Raw genomic sequence first — 21,530 nt, forward strand, 5'->3', positions numbered from 1 at the left:
CCTCTGCAATGCGCCACTTGCACCAACTAGTTATCCCAGCCGGACAATTTTTGTGTTGTGGGCCGTCATCCGTCGAATAATTGTGAAAATATGTTACCCAAATTGAGTTCTTCATCTGTTCCACCGAATTGGAATGCCGTCGGATTGCCAAGCCGTAGTACGTCTTAAGCTCCTTGATCACTTTCTGAGTTTTAGTCATGGGCAAGCACATGGAATAATTTTTCGCGGCTACAAAGTCGAAATTCCCGAATAAAACTGCAGCGTCAAAAAGGCCGATTTCAGGTAGATGCAATTTTTCTGTCAGCCGCCAATAACAAAAATTTACGTTCCCTATTCGGAAAAACCGTTTCAGGGGTGGATTCTAAAAACTTTTATGGTCCAAAAAATGCAATTTTAAAAAATCTTTTTTTTAACCAAAAGATAGTAAACGTCCTCTTAACTAAAGTATTACATGGAAGAGGTTCCCAGATATGTGAGTCACTCCTAAGACCTCTAATGTAACACAACTCATCAAGGTGACCTCGACAACTAGTGTTCATTAGAGATAAGGACATAACCAAGAGGCCCCAAGGAAAAGTGATAGAACTGCTATTATTTTCCATGAACGCAAGTGATCTGGCGGCAAGGTGGTCAGCATTCTGCGGTTGTTTTTGATGATGATGCTATGATGTACGGAAGATGTCGAAGTTGGTAACTGTAGAAGGATACAAGATGACTTACATAAAATTTCAGGCTTGTGTGATGAATGGCAGCAAGCCAAGTCGTTTAAATAACTGGGCATATTAAATGGAACCACCATGTGAGGATCGTGGTAGTGAAGGCAAATTGTCGGCGTCGGTTTATTGGGAGAATTTTGGGGAAGTGTAGTTCATCTGCAAAGGAGACCGCATATGGGACGCTACTGCCGCCTCTTATTGAGTACCGCTCGAGTGTATGGGGCTCGCGTCAGGTCGGATTAAAGCAAGCCAGCGAAGGAATTCAGAGGAAGGCTGCTACATTTTTTTCCATTAGATTCGAAGAACACCGAAGTACACTACTGCGCACTAAAATTGCTACACCAAGAAGAAATGCGGATGATAAACAGGTATTCGTTGGACAAATATATTATACTATAACTGACATGTGATTACACTTTCACGCAGTTTGGGTGCATAGATCCTGAGAAATCAGTACCCAGGACAACCACGTCTGTCCGTAATAACGGCCTTGGTACGCCTGTGCATTGAGTCAAACAGAGATTGGATGGCGTTTACAGGTACAGCTGCCTATGCAGCTTCAACACGATACTACAGTTCATCAAGAGTAGTGACTGGCGTATTGTGACGAGCCAGTTGCTCGGCCACCATTGATCAGACGTTTTCAATTGGTGAGAGATGTGGAGAATGTGCTGGCCAGGGCAGCAATCGAACATTTTCTGTATCCAGAAAGGCCCGTACAGGACCTGCAACATGCGGTCATGCATTATCCTGCTGAAATGTATGGTTTCGCAGGGATCGAATGAAGGGTAGAGCCACGGGTCGTAACACATCTGAAATGTAACGTCCACGGTTCAAAGTGCCGTCAATGCGAACAAGAGGTGACCGGGACGTGTAACCATACCATCACGCCGGGTGATACGCCAGAATGGCGATGACGAGTACACGCTTCCAATGTGCGTTCACCGCGATGATGCCAAACACGGATGCGACCGTCATGATGCTGTAAAACGGAACCTGGATTCATCCGGAAAAACGACGTTTTGCCATTTTTGCACCCAGGTTTGTGGTTGAGTACACCATCTCAGGCGCTCCTGTCTGTGATGACGCGTCAAGGGTATCCGCAGCCATGGTATCCGAGCTGATAGTCCATGCTGCTGCAAACGTCGTCGAACCGTTCGTGCAGATGGTTGTTGTCTTGCAAACGTCCCCATCTGTTGACTCAGGGATCGAGACGTGACTGCACGATCCGTTACAGCCATGCGGATAAGATTCCTGTCATCTCGACTGCTAGTGATACGAGGCTGTTGGGATCCAGCACAGCGTTCCGTATTTCCCTCCTGAACCCACCGATTCCATAGTCTGCTAACAGTCATTGGATCGACCAACGCGAGCAGCAATGTAGCGATACGATAATCCGCAATCGCGATAGGCTACAACCCGACCTTCATCAAATTCGGAAACGTGATGGTACGCATTTCTCCTCTTTACACGAGGCATCACAACAACGTTTCACCAGGCAACGCCGGTCAACTGCTATTTGTGTATGAGAAATCGGTTGGAAATTTTCCTCATGTCAGCGCGTTGTAGGTGTCGCCACCGGCACCAACCTTGTGTGAATGCTCTAAGAAACAAATCATTTGCATATCGCAGCATCTTCCTCCTGTCGAATAAATTTCGCGTCTGTAGCAAGTCATCTTCATAGTGTAGCAATTTTAATGGCCAGTAGTGTATTACAGAGCGCTTCGGGAACTGAAATGGGAATCCGTGGAAGGAAGATGACGTTCTTTTCGTGGAGCACATCTGAGAAAATTCAGAGAACCTGTACTTCAAGCTGAATGCAGAGTGATTCTACAGCCACTAACATACATTTCCACGAAGATAACATGATACAAAATAACCCTCATACAGAGCTTATAGACCGACGTTTATCCCTCGCTGTATTTGCTAATGGAACAGGAAGGGAAACGAATAGTAGTGGTACAGGGTACCCTCCGCCTCGCACAGTGCGGTGGCTTGCAGCGTATCAATATAGATGTATACGTGGATGTAGATTCACACATTAAAAACATTTCCGAGTGCTAAAATCATATCGAATATCCGCTGTAAGTTATCAAATGACTTATTCAAGGTGACCTTTACTATGTCATGTACACGGTGATTATACTCGTAATTAAAATTAAACTTTCAAAACGCTGTAGGAATAACACCACTGATCAGAATAACGTCAAATTTGCAAAAGAATATTATCGGAGAAGGGGGAAAGCGTATGGCAGAAGAAAAAAAAATAGCGAGAAAATCTATCAATAGTTGCCGCTGTATGTGCCAGAATACGTAAATGAAAACACCTGTCATCTGCACGACCCATTGAAGTTGATATAAACATGGGGCGTACACGGCTTTTCCTCCTTTCGCGTCTGCGACATTCGTCAGAACTGTCTCAATGCAATTACCGGGGAAGGGGGAAAGCCTATGGCTGAATAAAAAAAAAAAAAAAAAATAGCGTGAAAATCTGTCAATAATTGCCAAACACCTCTCATCTGCACGACCCATTGAAGTTGATATAAACAAGGGGCGTACACGGCTTTTCCTCCTTTCGCGTCTGCGACATTCGCCAGAACTGTCTCAGTGCAGGAATGCGCTCTGCTTGTCAAGCTGTATTACCAGAATGATGACTGTGCACACGTCGCTCTACAGACGTTCCGGACACAGAGGGGTTTGAAAAAACGCGTTAGTCCGATGACTGCCGTGGGTCTGGAGAAAATGATTCGGAAATTCGAAAAGACGGGTTCGTTTGGTGTGCAACCTGGTAAAGGAAGGAAACGAATTGATTCGACGTCAGTGCAAGTAGTCGCCAAACAAATGCAGGAGGAGACGAGTGGTGGTGTGCAAACGTGTGGTGCATACGTGTAGTGCACACATTGCCCGAACATTGGACATACCGGGGAGCACGTTCTTTGCCATCCATTCAAAATTACCCATGTGCACGAGTTGCTTCAAATGGTTCAAATGGCTTTGAGCATTATGGGACTTAACATCTGCGGTCATCAGTCCCTTAGAACTACTTAAACCTAACTAACCTAAGGACATCACACATACCCATGCCCGAGGCAGGATTCGAACCTGCGACCGTAGACTGTAGCGCCTAGAACTGCTCGGCCACAGCAGTTGACGTTCCAGCAAGAGAGACCTTCGATTTAGAATTTCTTGCTCTCGTGGAGGTGGACAGTAATTGACAGCGGAAGATTTTGTGAACAGACGACGCCCATTTCCATCTGACAGCATATGTCAATACATAGAATTGTTGAATATGGGAACGGAAACTCTACACGCAAATCAACCAGTACCACTTCATATTGAAAAGGTCACTGTGTGGTGCGGGTTTGCGGCACCAATTGTCGTAGGGCCATGTTTTTTCGAAGAGACAGGTGCTTCCGGTCCTGTTACCGTCACTGGTACTCGCTGTGAGTGTCTTTTGCGCAACCACGTCATTCTACGCTCCAACAGCGTGGATGGGATAAGTTTTATGCACCTCCGCACATTGCAAATCCAGCTAAGCAGCAACTGAAGCGCCATTTCAGAAATGCTAGAATTATCAGCCGCCATTTTCCTACAGCCTGGCCATCCCGATCACCTGATCTTAATCCGTGTTACTTCTGGCTATCTGAGAGATCTTGTGTTCAGCGTTCCGATTGAAAACTTAGCTGCATTGAAGGCACGCATTGCGCAACACATTCTGAACGGGACCCCGGGAACACTTCTATCAGTTGTGGAACATGCTGTTTCTCGATTTCAACTTGTTACAGAAAACCGACACAATATTGGGTATGTTTCGCGCCAGTAAAATGGAAATTAATAATCCGATTTGATTTTGATTTATGCTTTTTTGCGGTTTTTGACCTGAGAACAATTGAAAACCGATGTGAGTAATGCATTTCATGCAGTTTTTGGCCTCAGCACAATTAAAAACAAATTTTTCCCATCCGATGTGATATGACCTTATCGTGGTGGATGGGCTTACGTAACTAACGGTATCACACCTGTACACCCATGCACACTCAGTAGTACAGTTTGTTTAACGTCAAACGTTGTATGATTCATTTGTCATTTGTAGTCGACCACTATTAAATTATGATGCTTACAGCAGCATGTATTGCTACGTTTTGTGAATGTTATTTTTCTTCTGTCATACGTTTTCCTCCTCCGATAATATTCCGTCGCAATTTGACGTCACTGACCAGTGCTGTTATTTCTACAGCGTTTTGAAAGTTTGACTTTAATTGTAATCACCCTGTAATACATTACATTGCTGGACAGTTTTACCTTGTGTGTTGAGAGCCTATGGTGCGGATTTAAAATGTTTTTACCATTCAGAAATCACGCCGAAGCTGTAGACCTGTACCAGAAGAAACTAATAGTGAAAAGACGTTTCTATGAGTTACCGTTCATATTTGAGCAGACCATAACGTTTTTATACGAATCAGTATCTTTAGTTTTCTGGCAGACGATATCTGTAATAATGTCTTCAACGTGTGATAGTTAACTCAGTGTGGCTGTCGACATCTTTGAGTCAGAACACTCACTAGCGGCAGGCCTCTGCCTAAGACCACTGGCTTTTACTTTGCACAATGAATCGCAGCGCCCGGGTCCCCACATAAATATCGACATTCTCACAAGTAAGTGATTTCCTTGGGAAGCATCACCAGGGAGATATTTAACTATTGTGCAGTTAACCTGTGACATCTATGTAACACTGATATCATTCTAAGCACACGCAGTGTTTTCTGCTACTCGCTGAGTCTCCTCCTCAAAGTAACATTTTGCGTGCATCTCCTTGAATCACAATGAAGTTAATTTCTACTTCATGTTGGTTACGTGATTTCCTTCGTTTTAGAGTTCCATGCCTCAGTCGTCAAAAACGGAACCCTTCTAGGAACACTGTGTTGTCTGTCTCTCCGTCGTTCAGACCCCTTCTTCTCTGGAGGGGACAGAGGTATCAAGCTGAAACTTATGTCAACTACAAAGTTTTACGATCTCTTGCCGACGCAAAAAATTTAAGCTTTTAAGTCAATGCAGTCAGAAGAGATCACTATTTATTCACATACTTTGATGCAGACTCACTCCTGAAAATGAATAGGTTATTTCCCGTTGACCAAGAATAACGAAATTTGGCCGGAGGTTATGTATCACAGTACAAGTAATAAAAAAAAATCCGAAAATTGTTAACGTGTAGTAATATCAGATAAACAGATCTTCTTGCCATTTCTTATCCGTCTGTTAAAGCCCTTTCTTCTCAGGGAGGGGACGACGTATCAAGTCGAAATTTACGTCAGATACTAAGGTGTGTGGTCCCTTGGTAATATAAATAATTAAAGCTTCTAAGTCTATGCAATCAAAACATATGGCCATTTATGTCATATATGTTGACAATCGCAAAGTGCATCGGTACGAAAGCGACAGCATGCGCTACACCAGTGTTTAATATACCTCTTAGGCTACGGACCATTTGTTCAGGTTGTTTATTTTAACACTTAATCCTCTAGGTGTGATCTCTCAAACCAAGTGAAAGTTTTCGTTCTCCCTCTGCGTGTTCAGTTCTAGCGGAAGGCTTATATGACTCCCTCCTTAAATTACCAGTACTATAATGTTTTGCGTGTCGGTTGCGTTATCACCTTTGTTGTTGACACGTATTATTGACACCTGATGGGGTCTCTTAGACCGCATCTCGTGAACTACGTACCTTGCTTCTTTAGTATAGTACAAAATATGTTGGCAATACCATTTCAGTTTCAACAATCTTAAGTTTGATGAAATGTTATTCCATGAATGGAGGGAGATGTCAGTAGATCAATAAACAGACGAAAATGGCTACGATTTTACAATAGCCAGTGATCACAGTTCCCCCTGCGAAAAAGACGTTCTCTCAAAGGAAGAACTTATTAACAACTGTGATGAGTGTCTTCAATAAAGCGGTTAATGTGTTAATTAAAATCAAATGTGTTACGGGTGGCGATAAAGAAAAATTTAGATCAGAGCACTGAATGCCAGTTTTGCAGTTTCTTTTCATACCCCTCGAGAGTAATTTTTGTGTGCAAGTTTAAACCCCGGAATTTAGTTTTAATTGAACAGTACTTGCTACATATATACGACAACGTTTTAGAGGGTCATCCCCGTTTTCAAGAACGGACGTCGAACAGACGTGCAGAACTATAGACCTATTTCTCTAACGTCAATCAGTTGTAGAATTTTGGAACACGTATTACGTTCCAGTATAATGACTTTTCTGGAGGCTAGAAATCTACTCTGTAGGAATCAACATGGGTTTCGAAAAAGACGATCGTGTGAAACCCAGCTCGCTCTATTCGTCCACGACTCAGAGGTCCATAGACACGGGTTCCCAGGTAGATGACGTGTTTCTTGACTTCCGCTGGCGTTCGATACAGTTCCCTACAGTCGTTTAATGAACAAAGTAAGAGCATATGGACTATCATATCAATTGTGTGATGGATTGAAAAGTTCCTAGATAACAGAACGCAGCATGTCATTCTCAATGGAGAGAAGTCTTCCGAAGTAAGAGTGATTTCAGGTGTGTCGCAGGGGAGTGTCGTAGGACCGTTGCTATTCACAATATACATAAATGACGTTGTGGATGACATCAGAAGTCCACTTAGGCTTTTTGTGGATGATGCTGTGGTATATCGAGAGGTTGCAGCAATGGAAAATTGTACTGAAATGCAGGAGGATCTGCAGCGAATTGACGCATGGTGCAGGGAATGGCAATTGAATCTTCAAAATGGTTCAAATGGCTCTGAGCTCTATGTCCCCTAGAACTTAGAACTACTTAAACCTAACTAACCTAAAGACATCACACACATCCATGCCCGAGGCAGGATTCGAACCTGCGACCGTAGCGGTCGCGCGGTTCCAGACTGTAGCGCGCAGTTCAATCTCAATGTAGACAAGTGTAATGTGCTGCGAATACATAGAAAGAAAGAAAGATGCCTTATCATTTGGCTACAATATAGCAGGTCACCAACTGGAAGCAGTTAATTCCATAAATTATCTGGGAGTATGCATTAGGATTGATTTAAAATGGAATGACCATAAAAAATTAATCTTCGGTAAAGCAGATGCCAGACTGAGATTCATTGGAAGAATCCCAAAGAAATGCAATCCGAAAACAAAGGAAGTAGGTTACAGTACGCTTGTTCGCCCACTGCTTGAATACTCAGCAGTGTGGGATCCTTACCAGATAGGGTTGATAAAACAGAGATAGAGAAAATCCAGCGGAGAACAGTGCGCTTCGTTACAGAATCATTTAGTAATCGCGAAAGCGTTACGGAGATGATAGATAAACTTCAGTGGAAGACTGCAAGAGAGGCGCTCAGTAGCTCGGTACGGGCTTTTGCTGAAGTTTCGAGAACATACCTTCACCGAGGAGTCAAGCAGTGTATTGTTCCCTCCTACGTATATCTCGCGAAGAGACCATGAGGATAAAATCAGAGAGATTAGAGCCCACACAGAGGCATACCGACAATCTTTCTTTTCACGAACAATACGAGACTGGAATAGAAGGGAGAACCGGTAGAGCTATTCAAGGTACCCTCCGCCACACACCGTCAGGTAGTTTGCAGAGTATGGATGTAGATGTAGATGTAGGGCAAAATTCAGTTGTGTAACAGATCGTTTATACGAACTATTTAAAAAAAACGCACAAAAGTTTTTGATTTTGTGTGATAAAAGTAATATACTACAGGCGTTGTTTAGTGGAATTAAATTAACAAAGAGGATTTAATGAACAGTTAAATAATTGAAAAAGTAATTATTACATAACTTAAATTAAAAATTTCAAATTATTTGCGCCTTAAATCTCGGGCTAAACTGAGGGGTCCAGAGTTACAGAATAGTCACCTCCTTAGTTAAGGTTTAACTGAAGACATTGAAATATCTCGAAAATTAAAAGATCTTATGATTAACGAACAATCTTACTGGAAGACCATCTTCAGCTGAGCGGCGCTTGGGGGCCCCAGCACAGTTGCGACACCTGCGGATGGGCTTATGACAACCCGAAACCGGTCGTGATAATAAAAGAAATTTACAACCGAAGCGGTATTTTCAACCTCTACTGTTATGATTAAAATTTGTTTTACTCGAAGGGTGACATCCAATGATACCACACTCGGTTCCCCACCTAGTCCCGTCCAGCTCTAAAATATTCGATGGGGAACCCCGTTTGTTGCCACAGATTACGATTCTACGGCAAATTCTACATACGTTTTGTCTGAAGCATTTTCTTCGTTTCTCCTCAGATTGCGCTGTAATCGTATGAATAGAAATCAATCGTAATTTACGACATGCTGCTCAATGGCCCTTGAAAACCAATGGCATATTGCTCGTGGTCGTGCGGTAGCGTTCTCGCTTCCCACGCCCAGGTTCCCAGGTTCGATTCCCGGCGGGGTCAAGGATTTTCTCTGCCTCGTGATGACTGGGTGTTGTGTGCTGTCCTTAGGTTAGTTAGGTTTAAGTAGTTCTAAGTTCTAGGGGACTGATGACCATAGATGTTAAGTCCCATAGTGCTCAGAGCCATTTGAACCTATCCAATGGCATATTGGACCCCACCTCCATGCTGCGGGGGTTGTATAGGCCATAATTTCTTAACTTTGTATTCCTCCGACATAACAAACAAGGGACTACTCGACGCGCCACTGCGGCAGTGGGTCGAGTCGAACGGTACTCTACTTTTCCAATTGGAATAAGGGTTCAAATGTAGTACCGCCAACTTCAATACACTTCGTGATCAGATTTTCAAATAACCGTACGTACACAGGACAGAAGCCTATCTGCGCATGTGTCAGCACAGGCATTTGTGGTACGGTTTACAATATCTTCATGACCTGTTGGCATTGGCTGATACATCTTACCTCTTAAATACCGCCAAAGAAGGAAATGTGGCGACGTCACATCAGGCAACGTAGCGGGCCAATTAATACGACCACCTCTGCCGATCCTCATACCAGAGTAAACACGGTCTAATACCTCCCGTGCTTCAATTGCGTAATGCGCTAGGCAACCGTAATGCTGAAGCAACGTATGTTGTTGAACGTCCAGGACAACAGCTTGCTATAGTATTGGTACTTCCTGTTCCAAAAAGGTTGGTCCACCCAACGTGTCACCGTTTGTTCCCCATGACGCTACATCATACGTTAACCGATCAAGGACGTTGATGGTCAACGTACCGTCACCACTGGGGACTGTCTATACTCCAGTAATGCATGTTATGCCGGCTAAGGCTACCATGGTTTGCGAATGTAGACTCGTCGGAAAATAGTACCTCGACAAAGATCATCGGGGTCGTTTGTATTTGTTGACGTGCTCAATCACAAAACACTGCCCGGTAATGGAAATAGTCGCCATGAAGTTTTTTTGATGCAGTGACAGGAATTATGGATGACACGATGATGCAGTATCGCGACAATATTAACTACGGACATACCACAATTTCGGTGTAATTTCCGGGCTCTTATCCGTAGGTTGTGGTGCAGTGCCGCTAGTACAGTTGTTTCACGAGCTTCCCCTGTAACACGTTTGCTTCGTTTCCTTTTGCCGGTCTGTACACCGTCAGCAGATACAAAGGTGTTCACTACCTAGTAAAGGAACGAACGAGAGTGAGCTTTCTCTGGAAAACGCTCGGCATACAAGGAACGAGCAACCTCACCTGAAACTTCCTGGCAGATTAAAACTGTCTGCCGGGCCGAGACTCGAACTCGGGACCTTTGCCTTTCGCGGGCAAGTGCTCTACCAACTGAGCTACTCAAGCACGACTCACGCCTCGTTCTCATAGCTTTACTTCTGCAAGTACCTCGTCTGTTGTGAGGACGGGGCGAGAGTCGTGCTTGGGTAGCTCAGTTGGTTGCCGGCACGGTAACTCAGCGTGTTCGGTCAGAGGGTTAGCTGCCCTCTGTAACAAAAAAACTGAGTAAATGGATCAACAACGAACTGAAACGGGTGTCTTGCGACGTCCGCACCGAACAGACGAACGAACAAAATGAGGTTAAACAAAAAAAAAAAGAAAAATAAAGTTGGTAGAGCACTTGCCCACGAAAGACAAAGGTCCCGAGTTCGAGTCTCGGCCCGCCATACCGTTTTAATCTGTCAGGAAGTTTCATACCAGCGCACACTCCGCTACAGAGTGAAAATCTCATTCTAGTAACCTCAAAAAATGGCTCTGAGCACTAGGGGTCTTAACTGCTGTGGTCATCAGTCCCCTAGAACTTGGAACTACTTAACCCTAACTAACCTAAGGACATCACACACATCCATGCCCGAGGCAGGATTCGAACCTGCGACCGTAGCTGTCACGCGGCTCCAAACTGTAGCGCCCAGAACCGCACGGCCACTTCGGCGGCTTTCTAGTACCCTCACTTTTTCTCCTAAATTCACCGTAATTCAGGATCATTTCACTTGTTTCTTCCGTGGTTGCTACATTCATCGTCCACTTGTACGTCTGTTGTCCAAATGATTAGGTAGGGGAGCAGGTAATAAACACTACGTCAGTACTGTAATAATTAGAGATGCTATCTCTTATTCGTCTAGTGGCCGTGCGGATCTAGGCCCTACAGTCTGGAACCGAGCGACCGCTACAGTCGCAGGTTCGAATCCTGCCTCGGGCATGGATGTGTGTGATGTCCTTAGGTTAGTTAGGTTTAATTAGTTCTAAGTTCTAGGCGACTGATGACCGCAGAAGTTAAGTCGCATAGTGCTCAGAGCCATTTTTTTCTTATTCGTCTGCATGATATGTGAGCTCCGGTGGCAGTATACTGCCTGTTATGATACGCCGTAGTTCGCTACACGGTCGTGGTGGCACGCTGAGTGCTCCTATGTTCGATATGTCGGAGGAATACGACGTTGCGAGTGGCGTTTCCAATTACAAATTATAAAATGCTTGCCTGCCTGCCCTCGCAGCGTGGAGGTGGGGTACCACGTGCCATTGGCTATTCAGGGACCATTGACTAGCATGCCGTAAATTACTGCGATTACACCGCCATCTGTGGCGGAAAGAAGACAGTGCTTCAGACAAAACGTATGCAGAATGAGATTTTCACTCTGCAGCGGAGTGTGCGCTGATATGAAACTTCCTGGCAGATTAAAACTTTGTGCCAGACCGAAACTCGAGCACGGGACCTTTGTCTTTCGCGAGCAAGTGCTCTACCAACTGAGCTACCCAAGCACGACTCACGCTCTTCGTCACAGATTTATTTCTGCCAGTTCTTCGTCTCATACTTTCCCAACTTTACAGAAGCTCTCCTGCGAATTTTGCAGAACTAGTACTCCTGAAAGAAAGGATATTGCGGAAACATGGCTTAGTCACAGCCTGGGGGATGTATCCAGAATGAGAAAGCCGAGAGGACGGGGCGTGAGTCGTGCTTGGGTAGCTCAGTTGGTAGAGCGTTTGCCCGCGAAAGGCAAAGGTCCCAAGTTCGATTATCATTCCGGCACACAGTTTTAATCTGCCAGGAGGTTTAATATCAGCGTTATGGACTTGTAAAATGACCAACAGAGGATTACGGAATGGTGCAGGCACTGACAGTTGAATGTAACGTGAATGAATGTAGCATGCTGCGCTGATATCCAGAGCATAAGCGAAATGACCACATACAAGAAAGAGTAGGAAAACAAATGCCAGACTGAGATTCACACCAATAATGTTAAGAAAATGTAAATCGTACACAAAAAAGTGCCTTACAAAGCGCTTGTTCATCGATTATTGACTGTTGTTCATCATGCGGACCCTTATCAAGTAGAACTGATATGAGAGATAGATGAGATCCCACATGAGCGACGTCTTTATTCAAGGGATCGTTTAAGCGGCATGACAGTTTTATTGAGATTATCAACAAACTCCAGAGGCCCACGCTGCAAGAAAGGCATTCTGATTTAAGGGACGGCTTGCTATTGAAAGTTCGAGAGAGCACTATCCGGGAAAAGCCGAACAACATATAATCTCCTCCCACATACATCTCGCGAAATGACCACGGTGAGAAAATTCTAGAAATTACAGCTAATAAAAAGGCTTACCGATAGTGATTCCTCCAACTTGCCATTCGCGAGTGGAACAGGGATAGGGGATCAACATTCGAACGTGGTAGCACTACAGCAACGGTTACAGAATATCATGTGTAATAGATAGTTGACTCATGTCGGCATGTAGCTGCTAAAATGATCTGGTATTTTATGACATTGGTTTTTCAGACGCGACAAGCCCTTGATTCTAGAGGCCTTAACTTTTACATATGTACGACGTACAGACTGTTGTCGACACATTTAATGTTGGGATTGCATTACTGAGTTACGGATAACGTGAAGTTAGTTTCCTGTCCTTCTGACGAAGACGGGTTTAAATCCGTTGAAACTATGGTAAATGTTAAATGAAAACTAACATCTATTGCAACTGGTTGATTGTCTATTACACCTGAAGAGGGAGCCAGTTTGTGTTACCAGAAATGTATTCTGCCACACACCTTCAGGTGGCTTGCGGTGTGTTGATGTGATGTAGGGGCAACGTGTGGGACAATTTATGCCTATTTAGTTGGGGCTAGTTGCTATTGTGTAACAACCTGCCCCGTTTCACGAGCTTATTTTCCTTATGAAGGCAACAGGAGAAATTTCAAAAAGAGTACAGAGGTACAGCGGCAAAAGAAACTAACTGCGAAGCAGCAAAAGCGCTAATGTCAGATTATAAGATATTGGTAAAAACAAAACTGACACATTGCAGCCGGCCGGAGTGGCCGAGCGATTCTAGGCGCTACAGTCGAACCACGCGACCGCTACGGTCGCAGGTTCAAATCCTGCCTCGGGCATTGATGTGTGTGATGTCTTTAGGTTAGTTAAGTTTAAGTAGTTCTAAGTTCTAGGGGACTGATGACCTCAGAAGTTAAGTACCATAGTGCTCAGAGCCATTTGAACCATTCTGACAAATTGCATGTAAGAGAAAAACAATAATAAATTATGCAAAATTATAACATTTTTGATCAATACTTAATAGGCTACACTATGTTTAACAACTTATGCTACACACTGTGACGACATGCCCCGTTTTGAGCCAAATTGTTACAGTAAGGAAGACAGGAAACAATGCCAATTCAGTGATATTCCTGATAGCTGAGGCAAGGGAAGAACTAGGCCGTTAATCTACAATAATGGTAATACATTCTGAGATATTTAGCCTTATAATAGTTATAAAAACTTGTTGTGGAAAAACTAGTGAAATAAATTGAAACAACTAGTCCTGGTCTCCCCTATTTTAAAACTATGCGGGACAAAGACTCAATGTACCCTCAAAGAAAAAGTCGCTTGTTTTCAGGTCAGATGACCTGGCAGGTCAAAAGCAATGAACAAGATCTAGCTGTCTACCTCTTCCAAAATAACATGGAGAATTGGTGGTGATAACGCCGCGCCTGAAGATAAAAGTTAGGCGGGATGCCGTGATGCATGAAAATGAAATTGTTGGAATCTCCATGAAGTTGAGGAATCAACAAATTTGACAGCATGTCGAGGTATGACGTTCCAGTCACAGTTGCCTCCCCAAAAAAAGAAAGTCACAAACTTTGTGAACAGAAACGGCACAAAATACATACAGTGTCGGTAAGTCCTTTGATGTTCGATGAAGAAGTCAGGATTTTGTACCCACCAAATTCTTACACTATGGTGGTCTACTTTACCCAGTGTATGAAACGTTGATTCGTCCGAAAAAAATGAGTCGTTCGAAAAAAGTGTCCTCTGCCGTTTCCTTCAAAACTGAAACGCAAAATTCGTTACTTATCTTATAGTCCTCCTCGTGAACAGGCCATGAAGGCCCAAAGGTTCCGATCGGCCGCCGGGTCATCCTCAGACGACAGGCGTCACTGGTTGCGGATATGGAGGGGCATGTGGTCATTAATGTTAATACTAAAATTAAGTCTACAACCACAGAAAACACAAGGTCCGTCGACCTTGCTGCAGTAGCAGCAACACTCTGAACTGGCATGCGGTTCTTCTTGTCTCCAGCTGTTGTGGCGAACTCTATGTTCTCGATCGTTTTATAGACTGTCTGTTTAGAACGGCGACAAAATCTCCTGTAAGGCATCGTGGCGGCGTTCAATGCAGTTGCCTGTGCAGCAGCAGCAGCGCGAATGAGCCTCTGCGCGGCTCTCGCTCGCTTATATAGTGTATGCGGTAGCTTGGACTTAGAAAATTTTCACAGTGCCAGCGGGAGCGTTATCCCGGACGCGCATGCTGGGTGTTTTGAGTATGTGCGTCCCGCTGGCGCGCCGCCACGATTGCGTAAGCCAGCTGCAGCTTCGAGAGGTCACCAAGGTCAAGCGATAAGCCTATTAATAGAACAAAACTGTTGCCTCCTTGAGCCCCCCGGTTCGTGATGTACCCATGTCCGGTTAATGGCTGACGCTACAGATCGATTTACATAATGATCAATTTATTTATGAAAATACGAAGTACAGTCACCAACAAACTTAACAAATTCACATACTCCTTTACCTGTAACCCAAATGAGTACAGACTCATTTACAGATATTTTTCTTTTATTACGAGTATACAAAGAAGTCGAAATATAAGCTGATTTACCAAAGTCTTTATTTGCTCTTCCGGCCGTATGTCAGTTTCCGAGACCGGAGCCGCTACTTCTCAATCATGTAGCTTCTCTTTTTGCCTCACAAGGGCTGAGTGCACCCCGCTTGCCAACAGCAGTCGACTGACCGGATAGTCACCCATCCAAGTGCTAGCCCAGCCCGACAGCGCTTAACTTCGGTGATCTGACGGGAACCGGTGTTACCACTGCGGCAAGGCCGTTGGGTCTCTTACAGTCGCCGGCACGAAATTGCAATGCTGCAGCAGTTGCGGCTTATAAGTCTTCATAAGCAGGTGTCGTTTCAGAAGACGCCACACCGTCGTTTGAGGAAGCTGAAGTTCCTAGCCTGCCGCATCGTGGACTTCAGGGGCTCCCTATGAACGCATCTCGGATACGCTCGACATTTTGATGAGACGTGCATGGCCGACCACTGGCCTTCCCTTGACATCTGCAACCAACTTCCAAGATCTGTCTATGCGAGTCACAAATCTGCCTTTGCAGAGGCGGCTTCTTGCTGAATCAGCGTCGCAATGCACGCTGCTCTCGAACAATGGATTGACTTCGCGGAAGTTCAGAAACACAAAATGATTTCTCTGATGTTATATTCGTCATACACAAAAACAACAGGATAGCTATTTCAAAACTTTAAACCTTCCTCTCATCAGTGATATACGCAATGTATATCTGTCTCTTATAGTTTGTCATTAATGAACAATTGAAATGTATCCTCTCTTTTTGAATCACCCGATTCATAATTAAGTTTGTACGGAACTCCCAGAGCTCGAGCGCTACTCGCACTTTCCATGTTTTCTTTCTGCTCTGGGACACAGTTTTAATCTAACAGGAAGTTTCAGATTAGCGAACACGCCGCTGTAGAATGGAAATTCTTTCTGGGAACAATACCGCAGGCTGTACATAAGCCTTTTCTCCGTAATATACTTTGTTCCAGGGAGTGTTAGACATGCTAGGTACGCCGTAAAAGGTTTGTGAAGTGGGAGAAATGTTCTGTTTGATGAAGTAAGGCTGTGATGGCGGGTCGTGGATTGTACTTGGAGAGGTCAGTCAGTAGAGCACTTTCACGTGAAAAAGCCAAGTTTCCAGTTTTTTGTCTGCCAGGAAGTTTCAAATCAATCCATATTACGCTGGTGTGTGTGCAGCAGTTCGGTAGAATTCTCTGTGCTTCTCTCTCACATCAAAAGTTTTGCGCATCAGTTCTCCATTTAGACAAGTTTATGGGGAAAATATCAGGAGTGGTTAGGTGAGGTACACTTGTACCACAGAATACGGGCTGCGTGGACCTTATTTCCGTACCAGAATGTATTTAAACGGATTCTCAGTGCGTTGTCGCTCGTTCTAATGGAGTGATTTTTCAACTTGTTGCGACTGTCAAGCACTATGATGAAAAGCAGTGATTCTGAAAGAGACTATGTACGTTTTGATCAGAGGCCCCCGTAATGTTCAGTGTTCTTAAAAAACCGAGCGAGGTGGCGCTGTAGTTAGCATACTGGACTCGCATTCTGGAGGACAACGGTTCAAACCCGAGTCTGGCCATCCTTATTTAGGTTTTTCGCGAATTACCTAAATCGCTTCAGTCAAATGCCGGAATGAGTTCTTTGAAGTGGCAAGGCCGACTTCCTTACCAATCGTTCCCTAATCTGATGGGACCGATGACCTCGCAGTTTGGTACCCCCCCTCCCTCCCTCCCTCCCTCCCCCCCCAAATCAACCAACCAACCAACCTTAAGAAAAACAATGTTATTTCTGTGTGCCACAACTTGCGATTCAAGAAGGATCCTACTTTCCTACCTTCAGTGTGCGTCTATTTCTTTCTTTGAAATGTCACATAGTGTTAGGCGCACAAGGTAAGATATTTCACGGGGCACATTTGTTGCTGTGGACATAGAGTACTGAGGATGAGAAAGGTCGTTTCTCGTGTAAGTACCCTTTAATTCTTGTTGTGCACATTAGGCTTTCAGATGCACAAGCACTCAACGGCACAGTTTCAAACTATATTGGACGACCGATTGCAACATGCATACATCGCTGTCATCTCACGACCAAGGTATGTGGCAATTGGTAGGAAGACGCAGTACCCTGGCACACCCATAGAGCGATCTCAGAGTAGTTCAATTAAATGGACGAGTTGTTCTCCTCGACACAGCTCAGACACGTGCACAATGTTTAATTACCCATTCTGACGCCCGAACACACAGGCCATTTGTTCTGCAAATCGGGTGCTGTGGCCATGGAATCAGTAAATTGTCTCTCTTATCCACAGCAAAGCGCTTAGAAGTGGTTCTGAAAACTGCCATGATAGATATATGCGCATAGTATATAACGGAAGATGAAAAAGCAGAGGCGTACGAACGTAGAATATAAGTACAGACAGACTTTAGCTCTTATCGTTTGCTGTAGAGAAACAACGCCCGAGTGATAGAACTATACGTCAGGTGGATTTAAAATGTTACGAGTCCAGTGATGTGCTAGCCAGGTTCTCAACTACAATTCGAGCGGTATTTCTTTCATTCAGCAAACAGTTGCGATATCAGCGTATGGCACTAATAACAGTTGGTTTTGCTTCTCAGAGTAAGTGCTCTGTGCAGTTATTGCATTACTATGTAACATTTTTACAGCTGTCCGGTTATCAAATACTACTGTCGTAAATTGGTGTGACTGCATGTGGTAAATTTATTTTCTGTACTGCAACATGTATACACGGCAGTCTCTGTTTTTATTTACATTGGAAAATAACAAGCAGTACCAAGATATAGTTCGCGTTGCATATAAAACTTTTGTCCGGGCTTATCAAACAACTACATCTGTTTCCCCCCCCCCCCCCCCCCCTCGAACAATATGAACCAATACTGCATTCATCACGGAACACACAGTTCAGACATCCTACACATAGGTGATTAGTCACATATATTGGGGAAATAATGTTCTTGTAAAGATAAAGGTGTCATTGATAGCAATGTATTGTGTGTACACACGGCTAAATAATGACTTCTATGTTTATGTAATGTCTTCCATGTTTATGTAAAATGGTATCACAGAAACCACTAAAAGCTACTGTAATGTGTTTTCATTCATGCACAACTAGTTTTGATGAAGCTGCCATCCTGGAGTACAGATTAGGTTAACATAATTATTTATTTGCCACCAAGGAATCATTCTATAGAATGGTGTAGTGTTAACAAGTTTGTTTGCGTGACCATGCTCCGTAGCAAGCACAGATATAGTTGTTTTGTAAATAAAACCGCCTTTACTCGCTTTAAATTAATTTACTTTTCCCAGGCGCGTTTCGCCTTTGTCTGGCTCTAAGGCATGTTGAGTGGGATAGTCTGCTGTGACCTGCGTTTCCTCTCATCTGGTCTGGAGGTCGCCCTACCCTCTGTTTCCAAAACATAAGCGCAATTTTGTATTCTGAACTGTTTAACACTGTTCACCATGTTTTTCCTTCTTTTGGTGGTGTACTATTATTCTTTTGCGACTAGATATAGCTATTTGTTCGAACACGGTGCTTTTAACAACGTGAATATTGCAAAGAATAGGCGGTTTTGTTTACAAAACAAGCGTTAATTCATAACTTGAAAATGCTCACTAGACCAAAGCTGGTCGTCAGTGAGTAAATAAACGTTACAAAAGCTTGTGGTGGTTCACCTCATACCATTCTGTAAATAACAATATCTCTCAAGGAATCGAGAAATTTAAAAAGCATCGTTTCAAAATAGGGGAGACCAGGACTAGCTGTCACAATTTTTTTCAATGATTTTTCTACAACATTTTATAGCCATTATAAGGCTAAAATATCTCAGAATTTATTACCATTATTGCAGATTCACTGCCTTAGTTTTTCCCTTACGCTCCGCTATCAGGAATATCACTGTATTGGCATGTTTCCTGTCTTCCTTACTGAAACAATTTGCCTCAAAACGGGGCATTTCGTCACAGTGTGTAGCATAAGTTGTTAAACATAGTGTATCCTATTAAGTATTGATCAAAAATGTTATAATTTTGCATAATTTATTGTTCTTTTTTTCTCTTACAATTTGTCAGTTTTGTTTTTACCAATATCTCATAATCTGACATTAGCCCTTTTGCTGCTTCGCAATTAGTTTCTTTTGGCGTTGTACCTCTGTATTCTTTCTGTAATTTCTCCTATTGCCTTCATAAGTAAAATAAGCTCGTGACACGGGGCAGGTTGTTACACAATAGCAACTAGCCCCAACTAAATAGGCATAAATTGTCCCACACATTGCCACTACATCATATCAACACTCCGCAAGCCACCTGACGGTGTGTGGCAGAGGACATTTCTGGCAACACAAACTGGCTCCCTCTTCAGGTGTAATAGACAATCAACCAGTTGCAATAAATGGTGGTTTTCATTTAACATTTACCATAGTTTCAACGGATTTAAACCCGTCTTCGTCAGAAGGACAGGAAACTAACTTCACGTTATCCATGATTCAGTAATGCAATCCCAACATTAAACATGTTGGCAACTGTCTGCAGGTCGTCCAAATGTAAAAGTTAAGGCCTCTAGAATCAAGGGCTTGTCGCGTCAGAAAAACCAATGTCATAAAATACCAGATCATTTTAGCAGCTACATGTCGGCACGAGTCAACTATCTATTACACCTGATATTCTGTAACCGTTGCTGTTGTGCTACCACGTTCGAATGTTGATCCCCTTTCCCTGTTCCACTCGCGAGTGGCAAGTTGGAGGAATCACTATCGGTAAGCCTTTTTATTAGCTGTAATTTCTAGAATTTTCTCACCGTGGTCATTTCGCGAGATGTATGCGGGAGGAGATTATATGTTGTCCGGCTTTTCCAGGAAAGTACTCTCTCGAACTTTCAGTAGTAAGCCGTCCCTTAAATCACAATGCCTTTCTTGCAGCGTGTGCCACTGGAGTTCGTTGATAATCTCAATAAAGCTGTCATGCCGATTAAATGATTACTTGAATAAAGGCGTCGCTCATGTTGGATCTCATCTGTCTCTTATATCAGTTCGACTTGAAAAGGGTCCGCATGATGAACAATACTCAATAATCGATGAACAAGCGCTTTGTAAGCCACTTTTTTGTGTATGAGTTATATTTCCTTAAGATTATTGCTATGAATCTGTCTGGCACCTGTTTTTCCTACTGTTTCTTGTATGTGGTCATTTCACTTATGCTCTGGATATCTGCGCAGTATGCTACATTCATTCACGTCACATGCAACCCTCAGTGCCTGCACCATTCAGTAATCTTCTGTTGGTCATTTTGCAAGTCCTTAACGTCTTCTAACGTTGCTACTTTCTGAACATACAACCGCATCATCTGTGAACAGTCTTTAAGAGCATCCAACGCTGATCATTAATACACATAATAAAGAGAAACGGTTCTATCACTACTCTTCGGGATACTCCAGAAATGAGCTTTACATTTGCCCATTATGTGCTGTTAAGAGCGACGTGTTGCGTTCTATCTGCAAGTGAGGCTTGAATCTAGTTGCAAATCTGGTCCGACACTAGATAATATCGATTTTGACTCAGTATATGGTAGTATAGGATGGTGTCGCCTTCCTGAAGTCAAGGAACACGGCATCAACCTGTGCTCCTTGAGCATACAACATGTTCCATAATTCTACAACAGATTGACGTCAACGATATTGGCCTATAATTATGAGCATCGGTGACACGGCTCTTCTTGTAAATAGCAATGGTCTGTGAGTTTTTTCCATTCGCTGATACCCTTCGTTGCTCCAACGGACTACGATAAACTGCTGCAAGAAGGGGACCAAGTTCTTTCACATAGTCTTTGTAGAATCTTACATGTATCTCACCTCGTCATGAAGCCTTTCCACTACTAAGGGATTGTATCTGCCTTTCTATTCCGCAATCGCCTCAATATCTGCCATTTCGATGTTCTCAGGATGATTGCCGTAATTTTTCCCGAGGGCATACAGCTTTACTGTAAGCTGCATCAAACCAGTCTCAGTACTGAAGAACACAACAGCAACAACAATAGGATGACTGAAAGGAGGAACAGTTGGCAGGAGGGACGCATTATGATCTTCTGCGCTGAAACGACTTCGGATGACTGAATTCAGTATTTCGGCCTTCTCTGTTACATTCCGTTTCGGTGCTTATGTAGTCACTGAGTTATTGTATAAATGATTTTGGACCGATCACTGATTTTACGTAAGGACAAAAAATTTACGGCTTA

General features: G+C 43.5%; 1 protein-coding gene and 1 pseudogene across 1 annotated transcript in view; both read right to left on the reverse strand.

Moving 5' to 3' along the window:
• LOC126481775 (hemicentin-2-like) overlaps positions 1-21,530 on the reverse strand; it is a 699,774-nt gene that overhangs the window by 613,711 nt on the left and 64,533 nt on the right. The window lies entirely within an intron of this gene.
• On the reverse strand, positions 15,426-15,543 carry LOC126482455 (5S ribosomal RNA; annotated as a pseudogene).

This window comes from Schistocerca serialis, chromosome 5 (genome assembly GCF_023864345.2).
Source record: "Schistocerca serialis cubense isolate TAMUIC-IGC-003099 chromosome 5, iqSchSeri2.2, whole genome shotgun sequence".
Taxonomy (NCBI): domain Eukaryota; kingdom Metazoa; phylum Arthropoda; class Insecta; order Orthoptera; family Acrididae; genus Schistocerca; species Schistocerca serialis.